The following is a 16,549-nucleotide window of genomic DNA, read 5'->3' as shown; positions in this document are numbered from 1 at the left end:
AATCCAAAATTTGTTCTCATTGTGTTCATCTTGTTATCATTGTGTTGCTGCTGTTTTTGGTGTCAAATGCACCGTTGTTATCTCGTATTGTTGTTGTTGTAGTGAATCCAAGAGTGGTCTCCATCTTAATCCTCAAATCCTTAAGATTAGTGGACTGTTTTGGAGTTGTTTCATGTTTTCGTTGTTTTTCCCATATCAAAGGGTTCCTCCAGTCCAAACTATCCCTCTTCAGGCTCCTTGGTCCGGTGTCAATCGGTCTCAGTGCCCCAGAGAGAAGTATTAAATGTTGAGTCTATCAGTCTATCCACATGATTGCTTAGCTTGTGGAATTTTAGTCTCGTCATTCCAAAGATGTGAGTTCTGTGCCTGGTTCTTCTGAAATCTCCCGAGTTGGCCAGTTCATGAGGCTGCCCACCCACCTTTACAGGTACCAAGGTTGGGGAGGACCCCAAGGATTCATAGATGAAATGGAGAAAATATTTAGAGTCAAGCATGCTAGTGTTACTGAGGGGGTAGAATTAGTGGCTTATCAGCTAAATGACATAGCTAACTAGTGGTATGAGGAATGGAAAGAGTTGAGGGGTGAGGGTGTTGCACCTGCTATATGGGAGGAGTTTTCAGAGGCTTTTCTAGATCATTTCCTCCCTTAGAAATTGATCGAGGCCAGCCGAGGAATTTGTTAATTTGAAGCAGGGGAAGATGAACATCAAGGAATATGCATTGAAATTCACCTAGGTATCTCATTATGCTCTGGAGTTAGTGGGCAACATGAGGGCTTGTATGAGGAAGTTCGCATCTGGCCTCTCGAATGATCTGGTGTTGGAATGTAGGAGGGAAATGTTAAACAAAGACATAAATATCTCCAGCTAACAATGTTTATGCACCAGGTAGAAGAGAAGAAAAAGAGGCAGGCCGAATTGCAGGAAAAAGATAGGCAGGCTAAGAGGGTTAAGTTTGCAGATCAAAATGTCAATCAGCGACAAGGTGGAAAATGGGGAAAACAGTGGTCTAATAAGAAATTTTAGAACAATACTCAGTCTGTAGCTAGCACCCAGACCCATAAAAAATCAGCGAATCCACAACATTCAGCCTACAACGGGTTGAGAATGCAGGGTACCAGTCTCAGAAAAGTGTGGCCCAGACCTCTAGGTCGTATGGACGCTGCAGTAAATACGGGAGAAATCACCCGGGAAAGTGCCATCCAAATAGTCAATTGTGCTATATTTATGGTCAATCGGGTCACTTTCATAGGGATTTTCCCTTAGGAAATAGGACATTTTGGGGCAGTAAGGGCCCAGTTGCTATATCTTCTACCCCAATTATTAAAGGGAACGCTCTCGGGTAGGTATGAGTCATAACCGGTTATACGCTTTGTCTACCCATCAGCACTCAGAGGCTTCATCAGATCTTGTTATGGGTATATTTCAGATTTTCTCCTGTGATGTATATGTGTTACTTGATCCGGGATCTACTTTTGGTGTAGTTTTAAAAGTTTTGTTAAGTTATAAGGTTATGTGTTAGAGGTGAAATGATAGTCTTCTAAGGAGTAGAAGATGGAGTGTTAAGTATGTAGAAGCACGGGTGTCCATGCCCATGATAATGCTAGTCATAAGTCGATGGCTTTTTGGGTTGGAGGAAGTTATGATTAGTATCCCTGAAGGGGATATCTTAGAAAAAATTTAGTGTCTTTATATTAAAGTTATTAAGGCGAGTGCGTGTTCTTGTGTATACTGATACCCCTATTGTGTTGAGAGTTGTGGTTATAAATTTGATGAGGGGGTATGCCCATAAGCTTAGGATTGTGAATTTGATCTAAGGGAAGATGATGAAATATGATAGTTCCCAAATTTTTCTCGTGGTGTCAATTTCAGGGAAGGGGTCATGAAAAATCTATTCCTATTCAAGCTCTATGTTATGATGTTCATGATCCATAAATCTATACTTCATATCATGCTTAGTTATATGGAACTATGATTTTTATATATCACCAATTCACTTTATTTCGGGTCTAGACAAAGCGATAAGGATTATGCAAACTCATGGCTATGTTCAGTTCTTTAAAGGTAGAGCAATAGCTTCAAGTGGCAATCCTTGTCTCAATCGTTGACTACATGAATTTCTCCTTTATACTATGCAATATGCTCTCATGTTTCTCACTATGCCCAGTCCTAAGAACGCATGCTGTGTATGTTTATACTCGAAAGACTTTCTATTTATGATCTAGGCGTTTGATATATTAAACACTTCGTGCCTATTGCATCGTATATGGCATCTCATGCCCCACCTTGAGTAGACTAACAATTATAAGTTATAATTGAATAATGTTACTTTTATTCTTAATACTTGTACTGTAGTCCCTCAATGAGCTTCCTGATGACAGTATGATAGTGGTTATGAAATCATAGTAATGCTTTAGATAAGGGAACACAGGTTCTTGATTATAAAAGTTTCAGTGTAGTTACTAGAGCTAAGGTTATAGGTGAAGAGGGAGATGAACTTTCGTTATGTAAAATATTTAGGAATGGGGATATCTGGTGAAAATATTTATAGGAATGATTGAAGTTGCTAGTTTTAGTGCGGAAATCCATAGAATGGGTGTAGTAAAGATAGGCTTGAACATTGTGATTAATGAATAACAAAAACCATTGTGCTATGTGGTTAGTACTCCTTGATTTAAGACCTGAGGGTATTTGATAATAATGACAAGGTGAAGTAATGTTCTTAAAGAGATGTAGAGTATAAGGTCCATAGCTTAAGCTAGCATTTTTTTTACTCTGGGTTAGGCTTCAACATGGAAGCACAATGTAGTTAGACTCAAGATCTTGTAGTTATGTATTTAGCAGGAAAATTATAAGATTGAGATGTTGACATGTGGCATTCATAGCTAAAAGAATAGTTGAGGAGCATCGCAAAATTTAAAGGCTATTAGACATATCAATTGAGGTAGAGAATGTTTCTATTTTATTCTTATGTCCCGCGAGAATCTCAGTTCATGTCTTGTTTCAATCTTAATTAGGTCGAGGATTCTTAATAAAATACATGCCTTACAATGTTATGAAAATGTTCCATAGAACACATGGCAAGATCATGTCTATGTCAAGTCTAGTTATCTCATGATTTATGCTTACACGATTTACTTGGTGATGTTATGAAGATCTTTTTGAATGCCTATGTATGTTTCATTGTGGAAAATAGAATTCCTAACATGAGGTTACATCCTTTATTCCATACTTCTATAGCTTCAATAAGTTCCTACCCATCATTTAAGGACGGATGATTTCAAGCAAGAGATAATGTAACACCCCACATTTTCGGGCTAGAATTTAAATCGTTGTTCCTACGTGTATAGATCTGAACCCAATAATTCCATGTTAATTTATATTCGATGATCAATTCTATAGTGTGGGAATACCTTTGAATATGAATTGAGGCCACACGTTGAGAACTTTTCTATCGATTAAGTTTTAGTGAATGCTTCAACTTGGGTCAAATTCCAATGACCATTAATCCTAGTATATAATGAGTTACATTTCCTACTATATACCAAATGAAAGATATTTGTGTATTCTTTCCCACGCAACTAGTTTCACCTTAATCCGATATCGGAGTAGAAAGTTATGCTTATTTTACTTCAAGGTGTCTGTCTGTCAATGGGTGATGACTAAGCTGACAAGCCGCCACTTAGGTGACGACTAAGCCAACGAGCCGTCAACTAAGTTACAAGCCATCAGCTCTAGTAGTCAGGCTAGGTCAATAAATAGAAAATCCCAACCTAAAAGTGACGACTAGGGTGACGAGCCGTCACCTAACTGACGGGCAGTCAACCTCGTCGTCAACTGAAGAATTTCTGTAACTTTTTTTTGGTTTTGTTAGGGGTATTTTGGTCTTTTTCTCCCCTAAAACCCTACCCCAATGATTTAAAACACTCTTTAAATGCTATTTGTCCATTATATGTCAGTTTCTCTTCTCTCCTTCTCGTCCACTTTCAAGAGAAAGAAAAATTAGAGTTTCTTCCGAGGCTCATAATTCCAATACTAGATTTCAAGCTAGTTTGAATTTTTTTCATCAAAAAGGTATGTGGGACTATCCTAACTCTCATGAGCATGAGTTTCACATTTTCACAAGTTTTAAAGTATATATGCATGTACTTATTATGGATTTTAAGATTTGTTTGAAGAGCATGCTCTATGAACCCCATTTTATGATGATATCTTGTAATTACAAGGGGGTTCTCTATATAAAACTTGAGTAATATTTATATAAAAATGTGTGTTGAGTTTTCGAAAAGGGATTCATGATCATGATTTATGAAATTCCCTCTCTCTTTTGACTTAATATGCCATGGGGTGTTCAAACGCAACATTAAATGCTTGAGTTTAAATGCTTTACCATTATTTATGGATTTTCATTATTTTATGATCCAATGAGAGGGTGTTTTCTTGTCTAATTTATATAAATGCTCATTGTGTTAAATGGTTGATGATGAACTTCATGTGATTAATGAAGAATTGACCATCATGTGTTAAAGTCTTGAAACGAGAACGTGTTTGCATAAGTTTCATATGGCATAAGTTTCATATGCTTTTGAAAATAAGAACTCTCATGTGATTTGATAAATCCATTTAGGTGGTCATTAATGTGCTTTTGAATAAAAAGGGTTATGGATATGATATGATAAGATATGAATGACTTGAAAGTCAGGGTATGACCATACCCCATTATGAAATGCCCTTAATGTGAAAGCAAAGAAGGTATAAGTATGAATCATGATTTAAGAGGTTAAAAATGGGTTAGAGAGAATTAGATGGTTATCCGAAGAAGGAATGATTTCAGATAACTTATTTTTTGAAATCATATTCTGCCAATACGAAATTTATTGTGCCCTGAAAGAGGGAATTATACGCTGGCCTTGTGGCTTTTGCATGTCAGAATCTGAAACTCCAATCCTTGTGGCAAACTCGGATTGGGGCTTGGCTTCCGAGTTAAGGGCTGATTTCATATAGCCCGTGAATTAGTATGAATGTAGGGTGACCCATCTAGCTCAGAAGTAAAGCAAGAGTTGAGTCAACATTTTACTAGAATGGTTGAAGTTTTTCATAATATGCCCATGCGTTTTCATTTACTTTATGCTACCTTGTTTTATGAAATGCTCTCATTTATGTTATATACAAAAATATATTTTATGTTTTTGGATTGTTCTACATACCAGTACTTTTGAGTATTGACCCCCTATATTTCAGGTTCTGAGGTATGGACCCATGGTCCCGACAACCAGTAGATTGTTCCCAGATATTCTGAGTTGGTGAGCCTCCTTACTTCAAAAGGCATTTCTCTAAGTGTCGTTTCCTTTTTAATTTTATGGTCCGGTTGGGGGCCTTGTCCCTGCTTTGACAGACTAATATGCTTAGTTCAGTAGAGGCTTCGTAGACGGTGTTAGATTGGATTTGGATTTCTTATGGTTTAATGCTATGAAGTTTTAAGTTTGGTCTGGGACTGCCATGATTTTAGTTATCTTCCGTACTACTTTTATTTCACATGAGTAATACTTATGATCACGTGCTAAGGGACCTCTCGAATCTTTATGGTTCGAGATACCCATCACAGTTAGGACCTCGATTTGGGTTGTGACGTACAATTTGTATATGTTATCCAGACTACTACACTTTTTCCTTAACAAAATGGAGGTATTTGAAATAAAACATGTTTTTTCCCCACAACTAAAATAAAGTATAATCCAATTTGCTCAAAAGGATCTAAAGTCTGCTGGAAAAGGTAGCTTTGGGGTAAAAGTACGCCCATAAGAGTGCTGGCTAATTAGATGTCTCATTAGTGAAAATTCTGAATTCGCCGCCCTAACACTGTCTTCATAAACCACTATGGGTGTTGGAAGACACGTAATAAAAAGCCGACAAATGGCTGAGGTTAGGAGTTGTTCTCATTTCCTAAACAACTATTCATGGGCTACATCATAGTCAGACAGGAAAATTTGAGTGTGAAAACATACCATATTTCTTGATGGTTTCAAGAAAGAAAGGCACAATTCTTGGTGCTATATTATCATTAGACAGATTCATAGGCTTTCAGGTCACCATGCAATATTCTGTATGAATTCCCTTTTAGACCTTGTTTTCTCAATAGCTTCTCCATCTTCTTTGGTCTGAACCAAATCCAAGTTAGTACTCTCCATAGATACACAAAGAGAGTAATTGTTGTGGAAGCACAACATACTGTGACTATTGTTTGAACTGTGCCCATTTTGTTCTGAGTTGAAGTTATGTGTCCCTATTTCCCTATATATTATTTCTACTATGTGTGTGTTGGGAATTAAGAGATCGACGTCATCAATGATAAACAACGAGTTTTTTTTTTTTGCAATTATTGTATGCTTCGTTTGTTTGCGCTTAATAGAGATTTGAATAATTTAGATCTTAGACTATTAAATGCATTTATTTTTGTCAAAGATTTAAGTTCATAATTGATTCGTATGAGTCGTAACGAGATCTAGAATAAAGTTTCAATACTGCTAAGAGGTATTTGGGATCCACTATCATCAATTATCGCCATTTACCACTTTTACCATCACAATCATCTCCATTACAGTTGTCATCAACCATCAACTATTACTGTCAACCACCATTACATCTATCATCTCCATGCTATAATTATATTTATTCTACCACTATCACCGTCATCACCATCGTCATTATCAACTACTGTCATCACTTGCTATTATTAACCAACTCTACCATTGCAATTAGCATCATCGCCAACTGCTACCAACATTCCATCAACCACCACACAAATTTCTTCAATCAAAACCACCACTGTTGTCATTGTCGGCGCCACCTCCACTACTATCCATCGCTACCACTAGTACGGTCAATCCCTGCTATCAACCACCTTGAACATCACAATCACAATTACATCTGCCACTAACTACCACACATTCTTCAACCACTACCTAATACCATCAACTACTAACATTAACCAACTTCACCATCACAATCACAATTACATCTGCCACTAACTACCACACATTCTTCAACCACTACCTAATGCTGTCAACTACTAACATTAACCAACTTCACCATCACAATCAACAATAATACTACCAATCGACACCATCTTGACCATCACTACAACACCTAAAACTTTTACCGTCATAACTTTCGCCACCAATATTAATAGCCACTAACATCAACCATTACCATCGCCATCACTCTATAAATCATCACTAGCAAACATAAATGTCTCATTTTTAATCAAATGATAAGTTTATTTTATCAAAGTACATATTTTTCTAATATATAATTATTAATTTATTTGAATTGTAAATTTATTATATTTATAATAAAATAAAATATGTGCTTCAAAAATTAAAAAATAAATAATTTTAATTATTCAGTATTCAAATTTAAATACATCTTAATTATTGAGGTGTGCCATCATATTCAGATGTTTCAATCTAAATGAAAACAAATGAGGCTTTAGACAACAGGAGTGACTCTGATTTAATTACATTACGTCATCAATGACGAGCAAATAAAGGCAGATTTTCTGGTAAATTATCCTGAGACATTACGAGTGGCTCTAATTTATTTTACCAGAAGCTTGGGGTGGTCCTACTTTTGGTAGGTATGGACTTAGTAAGCTACAATACATATTACAGTATTATATCAAAATTAAATTTTTTGATATTTGTAAAATAAAAAACAATATATAAGTCATAAGTTGAGAAGTTTGAGGTTATCCTGCTTTTGATAGATATCAAATTATCATATTAAAAATTTTAAAAATTATGTTGAAATTTTGATATTATAATAATTGATGGTCTTATGACTTTGCCGTGCCCGTTCGTCTTGGTCCGGTAACTGTGGCCTCTTTTTGTTAGGAGATCCCCCTTATACCGAATAGTAATTAAATTTTACTTGGCCAAAAAAAGATATGTATATATGTTTATTTGGTATATCTTTTACTAGTTTTATCGGATTATCAATTTGATCTCTCTGGTTTGAGCTACTAATTGGACATCACTAGTATGCCTTTCGCCTGTGCAATCAACATTTTCAATTAGTTTATACGAGGAAAGGACATTTTAGTTTCCGAGTTATCATGTTATTTCAATTTTGATTCCTGTGATATGCGGCGAAGCATTTTTGATCTTTAATGAAGTAATACGTGCTACTTTGAGAAGATCACTAACATGAATCCTCAATCCAAATGAACCAAAAACGTTAGTAAGAGCACTTTTTTGACCCTTTATGAAAATAAATTACTATATACAGAAATGTTATTCTTTTTGAGCACTTATGATATCTAAATTCTTCAAAAGTTTTTACTGATCGTGCATCTAGTTAAACAAGTTTTATGGACTTCACCTCTTAACATTTTTAGTATGACTTCAAATTTTTTCATGGAAATATATACAAGGTATTTTATCAGTCCATTTAGGTTGATTATATCCGCCAATGATCAGATCCCAAAATAGCAGATATGGTTTACTTGAAGGTTAAAATTGCTTAATCGAATATTATAGGATCAAAACTAGCATAACATGATAACCCAGATACTAAAATCGTCATCTATTTTAGTTTATATATACACCAATCATTAAACACATAATCAGTTGATCTTTAACAAAACTTGTGTTACTTTAAAGGAACTCTTGAACTTGACATATACTCTAATCACTTGCATGCTTATTTTGCAATTGTTGATTGAACTGAATTAAAAATTGATGAAGATCTATTACATTTGTTTGTGATCAAATTAATGAAGCATGAAAGAGCTAAATATATCGAATTTGACTTTCGTTTTACCAATGTCACGATTTAAATTGAGAGGAGAAAAAGAAAATAACTAAAAGACAAAAAAAAGTTGAGAGAGAAAAGAAAAAAAATGAAGAAAAAAAGACAAAATAAAAAATAAAGATTGAGAAAAAAAAATTTTAAAAAAAGAAAAAGGAGAAAAAACAAATAAAAAGAAAAAAGAAAAAGGAAAAAAGAGACAAAAATAGAAGTTGAGAGGAGAAAAGAAAAAAACGTAAAGGTTGAAAAACTGAAAAAAAAGAAAAAAGAAAAATCAAAATAGAATAAAAAAGAGAAAAAAAAATTCAAAGTTGAAACATAAATAAGCATGGAGAAATGTTTAAAGTTATTTGAGGTATAGCGGGACAAATTGGTAAAAGTCCTACGCATAAATAAAAAAAAAACACTAATTTTGTAGAACTTTTTATACGAGAACAAAAAGTAAAATCACTCACTATGAAGATGATTTATTCAGTTTACATGCGACTCGCAGAGCTAAGGGCCCACGTCAAGGCAGGGCAACCTGAACCTAACTTTTTGCACTTCATCAAAGTAAGGTGTTTTACATCCACAAACTTTTGCATACTCTATATTCGTAGGTTTACTTTGTATTATTCTAATTTTCTTAATCAAATGCATGCCATGGATGAATTATTTTTGTTGTAATCAATCATGGGTAACTAAACTTCATAGTTCTGGGGTTGTGGCATTAACATGAAGGCTGAAGTTTGACAATGATTTTTATGCTTACAAAATTTTTCATTATTGAGTTATTTATTTTTTCTTGATCTTAATTATTTGCTTGTATGATCAGCTTTCAAATACTATATATGGCTCATTAATTGGACTTAGAAGAGGGAATTGCAAACTTAATAAGAGGAAGTAGAGCTTGTTTGTGAACATCGTAGGGAAGGGGAATCATTTTGCTAACTTGAATAGGAATTTACTTTTTAGTCTTGCTCAGTTGAGAAAATATACATGCATTTCATTATTAACTGACGACTATAGGAATATAAGGGTTAGGAATAGTCGAGTAATCTAAGAGTTATCGGAAAGATGCTGAATAGGTGATATCTACCAACAACTAGTAAATCAGGAAAAGCATAGGTGTGAGTGGATGACTCAACTGCATTCTTAATTATTTCGATGACCCTGAACCTTCATCTCATTCTGATGTAAAGTGTTATTTAAACCAACACTTCTTAGCTTGCTTTGATTTTTACTGTTTTTTAACTTTAGCATAATAAAATCCAAAAATTGTTTTGTTTCTCGAATAGTTGAAATAAGAGTTCATACCAGACGATCAATCCAACAAGTCTCTGAGTGTACAATATTTGAACTCAATATCCTATATTACAAGTCTGATCGCGTATACTTGCGTACAAAATAATTTTTTCCACAAAAACTGTGAAGGAAAACCTTGTCACTGTTGAAAGATGTAATATGAGTTGAAGTGGCAGAATAAAACTTACTCCAACATAGGGGGTGTACAACACTTCTGACTTTAATTTGTTATCAAATCACTTTTGGAACTTGTATATACCCTGTGTAGTTGCCGTAATCAATTACGCACAAACAGGAATAATGCCTTATAAAGATCTTCACTTCTTCTTCTTTATATGGATTTTGCTTAAGGTGTCATATATACCTCGTCATAAGAAGTTTGTCAGTCCTGCTTGACTTGCCCTTCATCGAGGGAGTCACATAGACCTCCTTAGAGTCATGTCCTCCCTGAAGTTTTTCCACCACCATATTGAGGGAGTGTCCCACTTTGATACCATTTTTGTCACAACCAAGCCGATGAAAATGTTATTGATTTATTGTTATTGGGTTGATGGTTTATTCTGCACCCAAACACTTCCCTCTACCAAACGAAAACCTAGTCTGGAAAGCTGATGAACTTCCTGAACTAACTTCTTCTTACCATCCTCAACGTGAGCAACACTATCCATGGACAACCTACTGAGGGCATCTGACACTATATTGGCCTTGCCCGAATGCTACAGAACACTCATGTCGTAATCTTTCAACAACTCTAACCACCTTCTCTGACGCAAGTTCAAGTCTTTCTGCGAAAACACATAGCAAGTTTTTATGGTCTGTAAATACATCAACATGCACCCCATACAAATAGTGCCTCCAAATCTATAAGGCAAACACAACAACTGCTAATTCAAGATCATAGGTGGATAATTCTTTTCATAGGGCTTAAGATGTCTAGAGGCGTAGACTATAACCTTACCTCTCTACATCAAAACACACCCCAAACCAACTTTGGAAGCATCACAGTATACAACAAATCCATTTGAACCATCGGGCAAAGTCAAAACTGAGGCTGTAGTGAGTCAAGTCTTCAGCTCCTGAAAAATCTTCTCACAAGAATCTGACCACTGGAACTTAACTTTCTTCTGAGTCAGTCTAGACGTAGGGGACACAATAGAGAAAAACCTTCAAAAAACCACCGGTAATAGCCAGCCAAACCCAAGAAACTCCTAATATTTGACGGAGAGATGGGTCTAGGACAGTTTCTCACTGCTTTGGTCTTTTGAGGATCAACTCTAATGCCATCACCAGAAACTATATGACCAAGGAAAGAACTGATCTTAGCCAAAATTTGCATTTATTGAATTTGGAGAACAACTGATGTGCTCTGAGAGTCTGTTATACTCTTCTGAGATGGTCTGCATGGTCATTTTCACTGCCGGAGTAGACAAGAATGTCATCGATAAAGACTATGATGAACATGTCCAAGTACTGCTTGAACACGCGATTCATCAAGTCCATGGAATTCACTGGGGCATTGGTAAGACCAAATGACATGACTAGAAATTCGAAGTGACCATACCGAGTTCTGAAAGCTGTTTTTGGAATATCATATTCTCGGACTCTGAGCTGATGATAGACGGATCTAAGGTCTATCTTAGAAAAGTAACTGGCTCCCTGAAGTTGGTCAAGTAAGTCATCGATTCTAGAAAGTGGGTATTTATTCTTGATGGTTATTTTGTTCAATTGACAGTAGTCTATACACATTCTAAGAGAACTATTTTTCTTTCGCATGAATATAACTGGTGCACCCCCGGAGATACGCTGGGACTGATAAATCCTTTGTCTAAGAGGTCTTTCAACTATTCTTTTAACTCTTTAAGTTCATTTGGAGCCATTCTGTATGGCAGAATAGAGATGGGCTGAGTATTAGGAAAAAGGTTTATTCCGAAGTCAATTTCCCTTTCGGGAGGAACTCCGGGGAGATTTTTGGGAAAAATATCTGGAAATTTACTTGCAACTAGAATAGACTCAAGGTTAGGAGTCTCGGAACTAAAGTCTTTGACTCGCACCAAATAATAGACACACCCCTTGAATATTATTTTTCTCGCTCTAAGGTATGAAATAAGTTGACCCTTAAGTGTTGTGGTACTACCCCTTCATTCAAGGATTGGTTCATTTAGAAACTGAAAATAGACAATGATGCTCCTAAAATCAACTGAAGCATAGCATGAATGGAACCAATCCATGTCAAGAATGGCGTTAAAATTCATCATCTCTAGCTCTACAAGGTCTGCTGAAGTAACTTTCTGAGACACCATAACTGGATAGTTCCTGTATACCAGCCGGGCTATGATAGACTTACCCACTGGGGTAGGAACTGAGAAAGGCTCTGTTAGGATTTTGGGACTGACTGCGAAGTTGATGGCTATATAAGGGGTTACAAAAGAAAGTGAAGCTCCAGGGTCTAACAAAGCATAAACATGTAAATAAAAGACTTGCAATGTACCGGTAGCTACATTAGGAGAACTCTCCTGATCTTGTCGGGACTAAAGTGCATAGAGCCTATTTGGGTGCTACCCACTGGTGGAACTGGAAGCGGCACCCTACTGAGATGGGCGATCGGACTGAACTGGGGTACAGTTATGCTAACTCTACGAACCTACTTGAGGACATTCTTTGATCTTATAGCCTGGCTTACCACACCCAAAACAAACCTCACTGCCAGTCCTACAGACACCCTGATGATTTCTACCATATTTCTAGCAAAGAGGATTTGTTCGAGCACTGTTCACACTACCCTAAGATTTAGAGCCTGGAGCCCTTTCCTTATTATCATTCCTAAATTTGGGCATCGTCTCACTAACCAAAAATGGAGTTGGGACTGAAGATTTTGAGCAGAACTAAGGACGGTTACGACCTTTTGAATTTGGTTGAGCAAAACTAAAGCTACCTGTTCTAGCCCTTTTGTTTTCCCTCTTTTTCTTCTTAGCCTTTTGTTTCTTAATCTATTGAGCATGGACCATCAACCAACCAAGTCCATCTCCTTAATCAGTATTGCGGTCCTATATTTCCTGACCACACTATCAAATATACCAGACATGAACTTGCTCATCTTAGACCTGCTATCAGCTACCACATGAGGAGCATACCTGGCCAACTGAGTAAACTTGAGGGAATACTCTCTCACACTCATGTTGCCCTTCTTCAGGTTGATGAACTCTAATACCTTAGCCTCCCTTAACTCCAATGAGAAGAACCTATCTAAAAAGGCAGTAGTAAACTTCTCCCATTCTATAGGCCCTGCATCTCTGCCCTTATCTACCTTTTACTACTTAAACCAAGTATGATCCACATCCTGTAATTGATAGGCAGCTAACTCAATACTTTCACTAGCGGTTACCCCCATAATATCTGTTACCTTCTGCACCTTGTCAAGGAATTTCTTTGGATCTTCTTCAGACTTAGACCCTAAAAATGAAAGAGGGTTCATTCGGCTAAAGTCTCAAATTCTAGCTACAATAATATTGGCCATTAGGTTGTCTTGAACAACAGCTGGTCGAACATTCTGAGCTGTCACAAAAAGGGATAGAGTGGTAAAAGTTGCTCTGAATTCTGCGTGAGAAATGTTCTCATTCAGGGGATCTTCCTGAACGGGTGGAGGTGCTGGCTGGTTCCCAGTTCTTCTTCCATTGGTCTTTCTGGGAGGCATGTTTTGTAAACAAAAGGAAAATTTGGATTAGATAAAGAGTTTTTAACTTGAGCTAATGCTCACTCGCACGATATGAACACTGAAAAAAGGGAACTTTTTCCTAAAAATACCTCATAGCCTCTTGTCCATAAGTGTGGCGCGCTACACACCCATGCACAAGAATCTACTTGACGCGGCTTTCAAACTCCCTAGGACTCTTTATAACCTTAGGCTCTGATACCAAGTTTGTAACACTCTGAGACTACACCCTGGGTGCCATACGGTGCCTACAATATCAAAGAACCACAAGCTAACCGATGACTGGTACCTGGTGTGATCATTGAATAATAATTATGAAAATATATGCAGAAGTAAAAATTGAAAACGCCATAAGGTTCATAAAACTGAATCAATACTATATACATCTATAGAATAACTGCTAACTGAAAGTGTCTCAAAGCCTTCAAACATCTAAATAAAAGAGTTAATGGGGCAGGCCCCAACCAACTCCCAAAACTGTTTGACAATAAATATTGTACTGAAATAATATATTAATTGAATAAAAGTCATGTCCTCGATGGATGAGGACTCACTACTATAACTGCTGCTGATCAACTGAATTTGACTAAGTACGATCAGGAACTCGAGCATCCGAACCTATGATATGAGACATCATAGCACAGAGAAATATGTGTCAGTACTTTGAATGTACTGGTATGCTAAGTGAGGTTAGGCTAATATGCATGGTTCACGTGCATGAAGATAATCACTAAATACCGTGGAGTGACTAGATGAGAGTATTTGAAAAACTGGGTCTACTGTAAATACTGTACATGCAATACCAAGCGTATATTGTCTGTTTAAATTGGTGTGAAGCTGAAGTACTGAGTTTCTGAGAACTGATTTTTGATGACTTGAAGTCATGATCATGTATGACTGAATTGAGTTCTATACTAAATACTGAATACTGGATACTGGAACTATAACTGTAGGAGTTATTATCTGACCGACATACCCCGATTATAAACTGATATGGGGTCTAACTTGTAACCCCAGTTGGAAGGGTGTTAGCACCGTGCCATGGGTTACTAACAGTAGCTGGGTCAACCCTAATCTGCCAGGAAGACTTATGAGATATATATGGTTACATCAACCCTAGTCTGGCAGGAAGATCATTTACCCTACAGTGGCTACGTAGTTCTATAACTCAGGGACTGCTACTAAGGGTCAAACCCTGTACTAACAGGAATGCCCCCATCCTTGGGTTCGCTCGGTGCTGAATCCTAATCCCAAGTGAATCGATACTGAACTGGTCACTAGACCGTACTAGGCTTGACTGAACACATACTGATTCTATTGACTGACCATATGTTACTGTTTGGGATACTACATAATCTTTCTATTCTGGAGACTAGACAACAGATAAATTTTGGGTATTAAATATCCCAGGACTCGATAGCATAGATAATGAAATCATATATCAACTCTAAAAGCATCACACATAAGTTATCATGCATAATTCCTTCACATAGATATTTTTTCAAACACCTAGGATACATAAATCTTGTATATGAGAATGAGCAATATATGAATATCATGACTATCACATTCAACACCAAAATTTAAAGATTAAACATGGGGGTTACATAAATCAACATGCATTCTAGTTAATTCACATGAAACTTAAATTATTCTTGACTTGAAATCCACACAACATCACATACATAAACATAGTTCCATTCAAGAATGTAAATCATAATCTAAGTGCTTGAAAAAAAGATACTTGAACTTCAAGGGTGGAAGGAACCCAAGGATGAACACCTAAACATACCTTGGTTAACGAATTATTAGAAGTTATTGAGGGATTTTTTGTAAATTAAACTTGAATGATGAAGGGGATAGAGTTTGTTCTTGAAATGAAATGCTTTTAATTTTGAGAGAATTGTGATAAAAGAGGTAAAAATGTTGTTTTAGGACCTAAATACCGTATTAAAGTGAGGGGAAAAGACTAGAATACCCCTCTAGACTCGAGATTAAATGAGATGAAAATTCCCAGTGACACGATAGGCGTTGTGCTGCGTCAATGGTATCAACGCAATTACCGACATGTCGCATCAATGGTGATGATACGATAACCAATAAGACGAATCCTGATCATATTGGCTTGCTATTTCGGTCATCCAAACGTGACTCAAATAATGTTCAAAAATTCTAAAACTCACCCGAGATGACCTATAGATAACGCTGATCATGAATCAATTTAAATATCGATAATCTAAGGTCGAAAAGATTGTAAATGATACCATTGAAATGTCTAGTCCAAAAATGAGACTAAGTGTCAATATTTCACTGAAATTTTTTAAGTTTGGGACCTCTTTTGGCATGCTATAAAGAACTGAATGACTAGGACTTTGTGGGGTCTTACACTGGTGTTAGAACAATCAGAATTAAGATGTTTGATGGGGTTGTGAGGACACTTGGTGATATGCGGTATGTCCCAGACCAGAAGAGAAATCTTATTTCCTTGAGTACTCCTGATTCAAACGGATATATGTATACTGGTGAAGGTGGAGTCCTGAAGGTTACTAAATCTTCTCTTATTTTTTATAAAAGGACAAAGAAAGTATGCAAATATGTACATCTTTTAAGGCTCTACAATTATAGGTGATGCAGCTGTTTCTACCTCCTCTCTATTGGAAAGTGATATTGCTAAACTTTGGCATATGCGCCTGGGGCATATGAGTGAAAAGGGGATAGCTGAACAAAGCAGAAGAGGACTTTTTGATGG

At 36.4% G+C, this 16,549-nt stretch overlaps 1 pseudogene; it reads right to left on the bottom strand.

The window, feature by feature from the left end:
• LOC107878606 overlaps window positions 1-6,255 on the bottom strand; it is a 13,059-nt pseudogene extending 6,804 nt beyond the window's left edge.
• Between the last annotated feature and the right edge of the window lie 10,294 nt (window positions 6,256-16,549).

Source organism: Capsicum annuum, chromosome 7 (genome assembly GCF_002878395.1).
Source record: "Capsicum annuum cultivar UCD-10X-F1 chromosome 7, UCD10Xv1.1, whole genome shotgun sequence".
In the NCBI taxonomy this organism is placed as follows: domain Eukaryota; kingdom Viridiplantae; phylum Streptophyta; class Magnoliopsida; order Solanales; family Solanaceae; genus Capsicum; species Capsicum annuum.
This window is presented reverse-complemented; position numbering and strand designations above follow the sequence as displayed.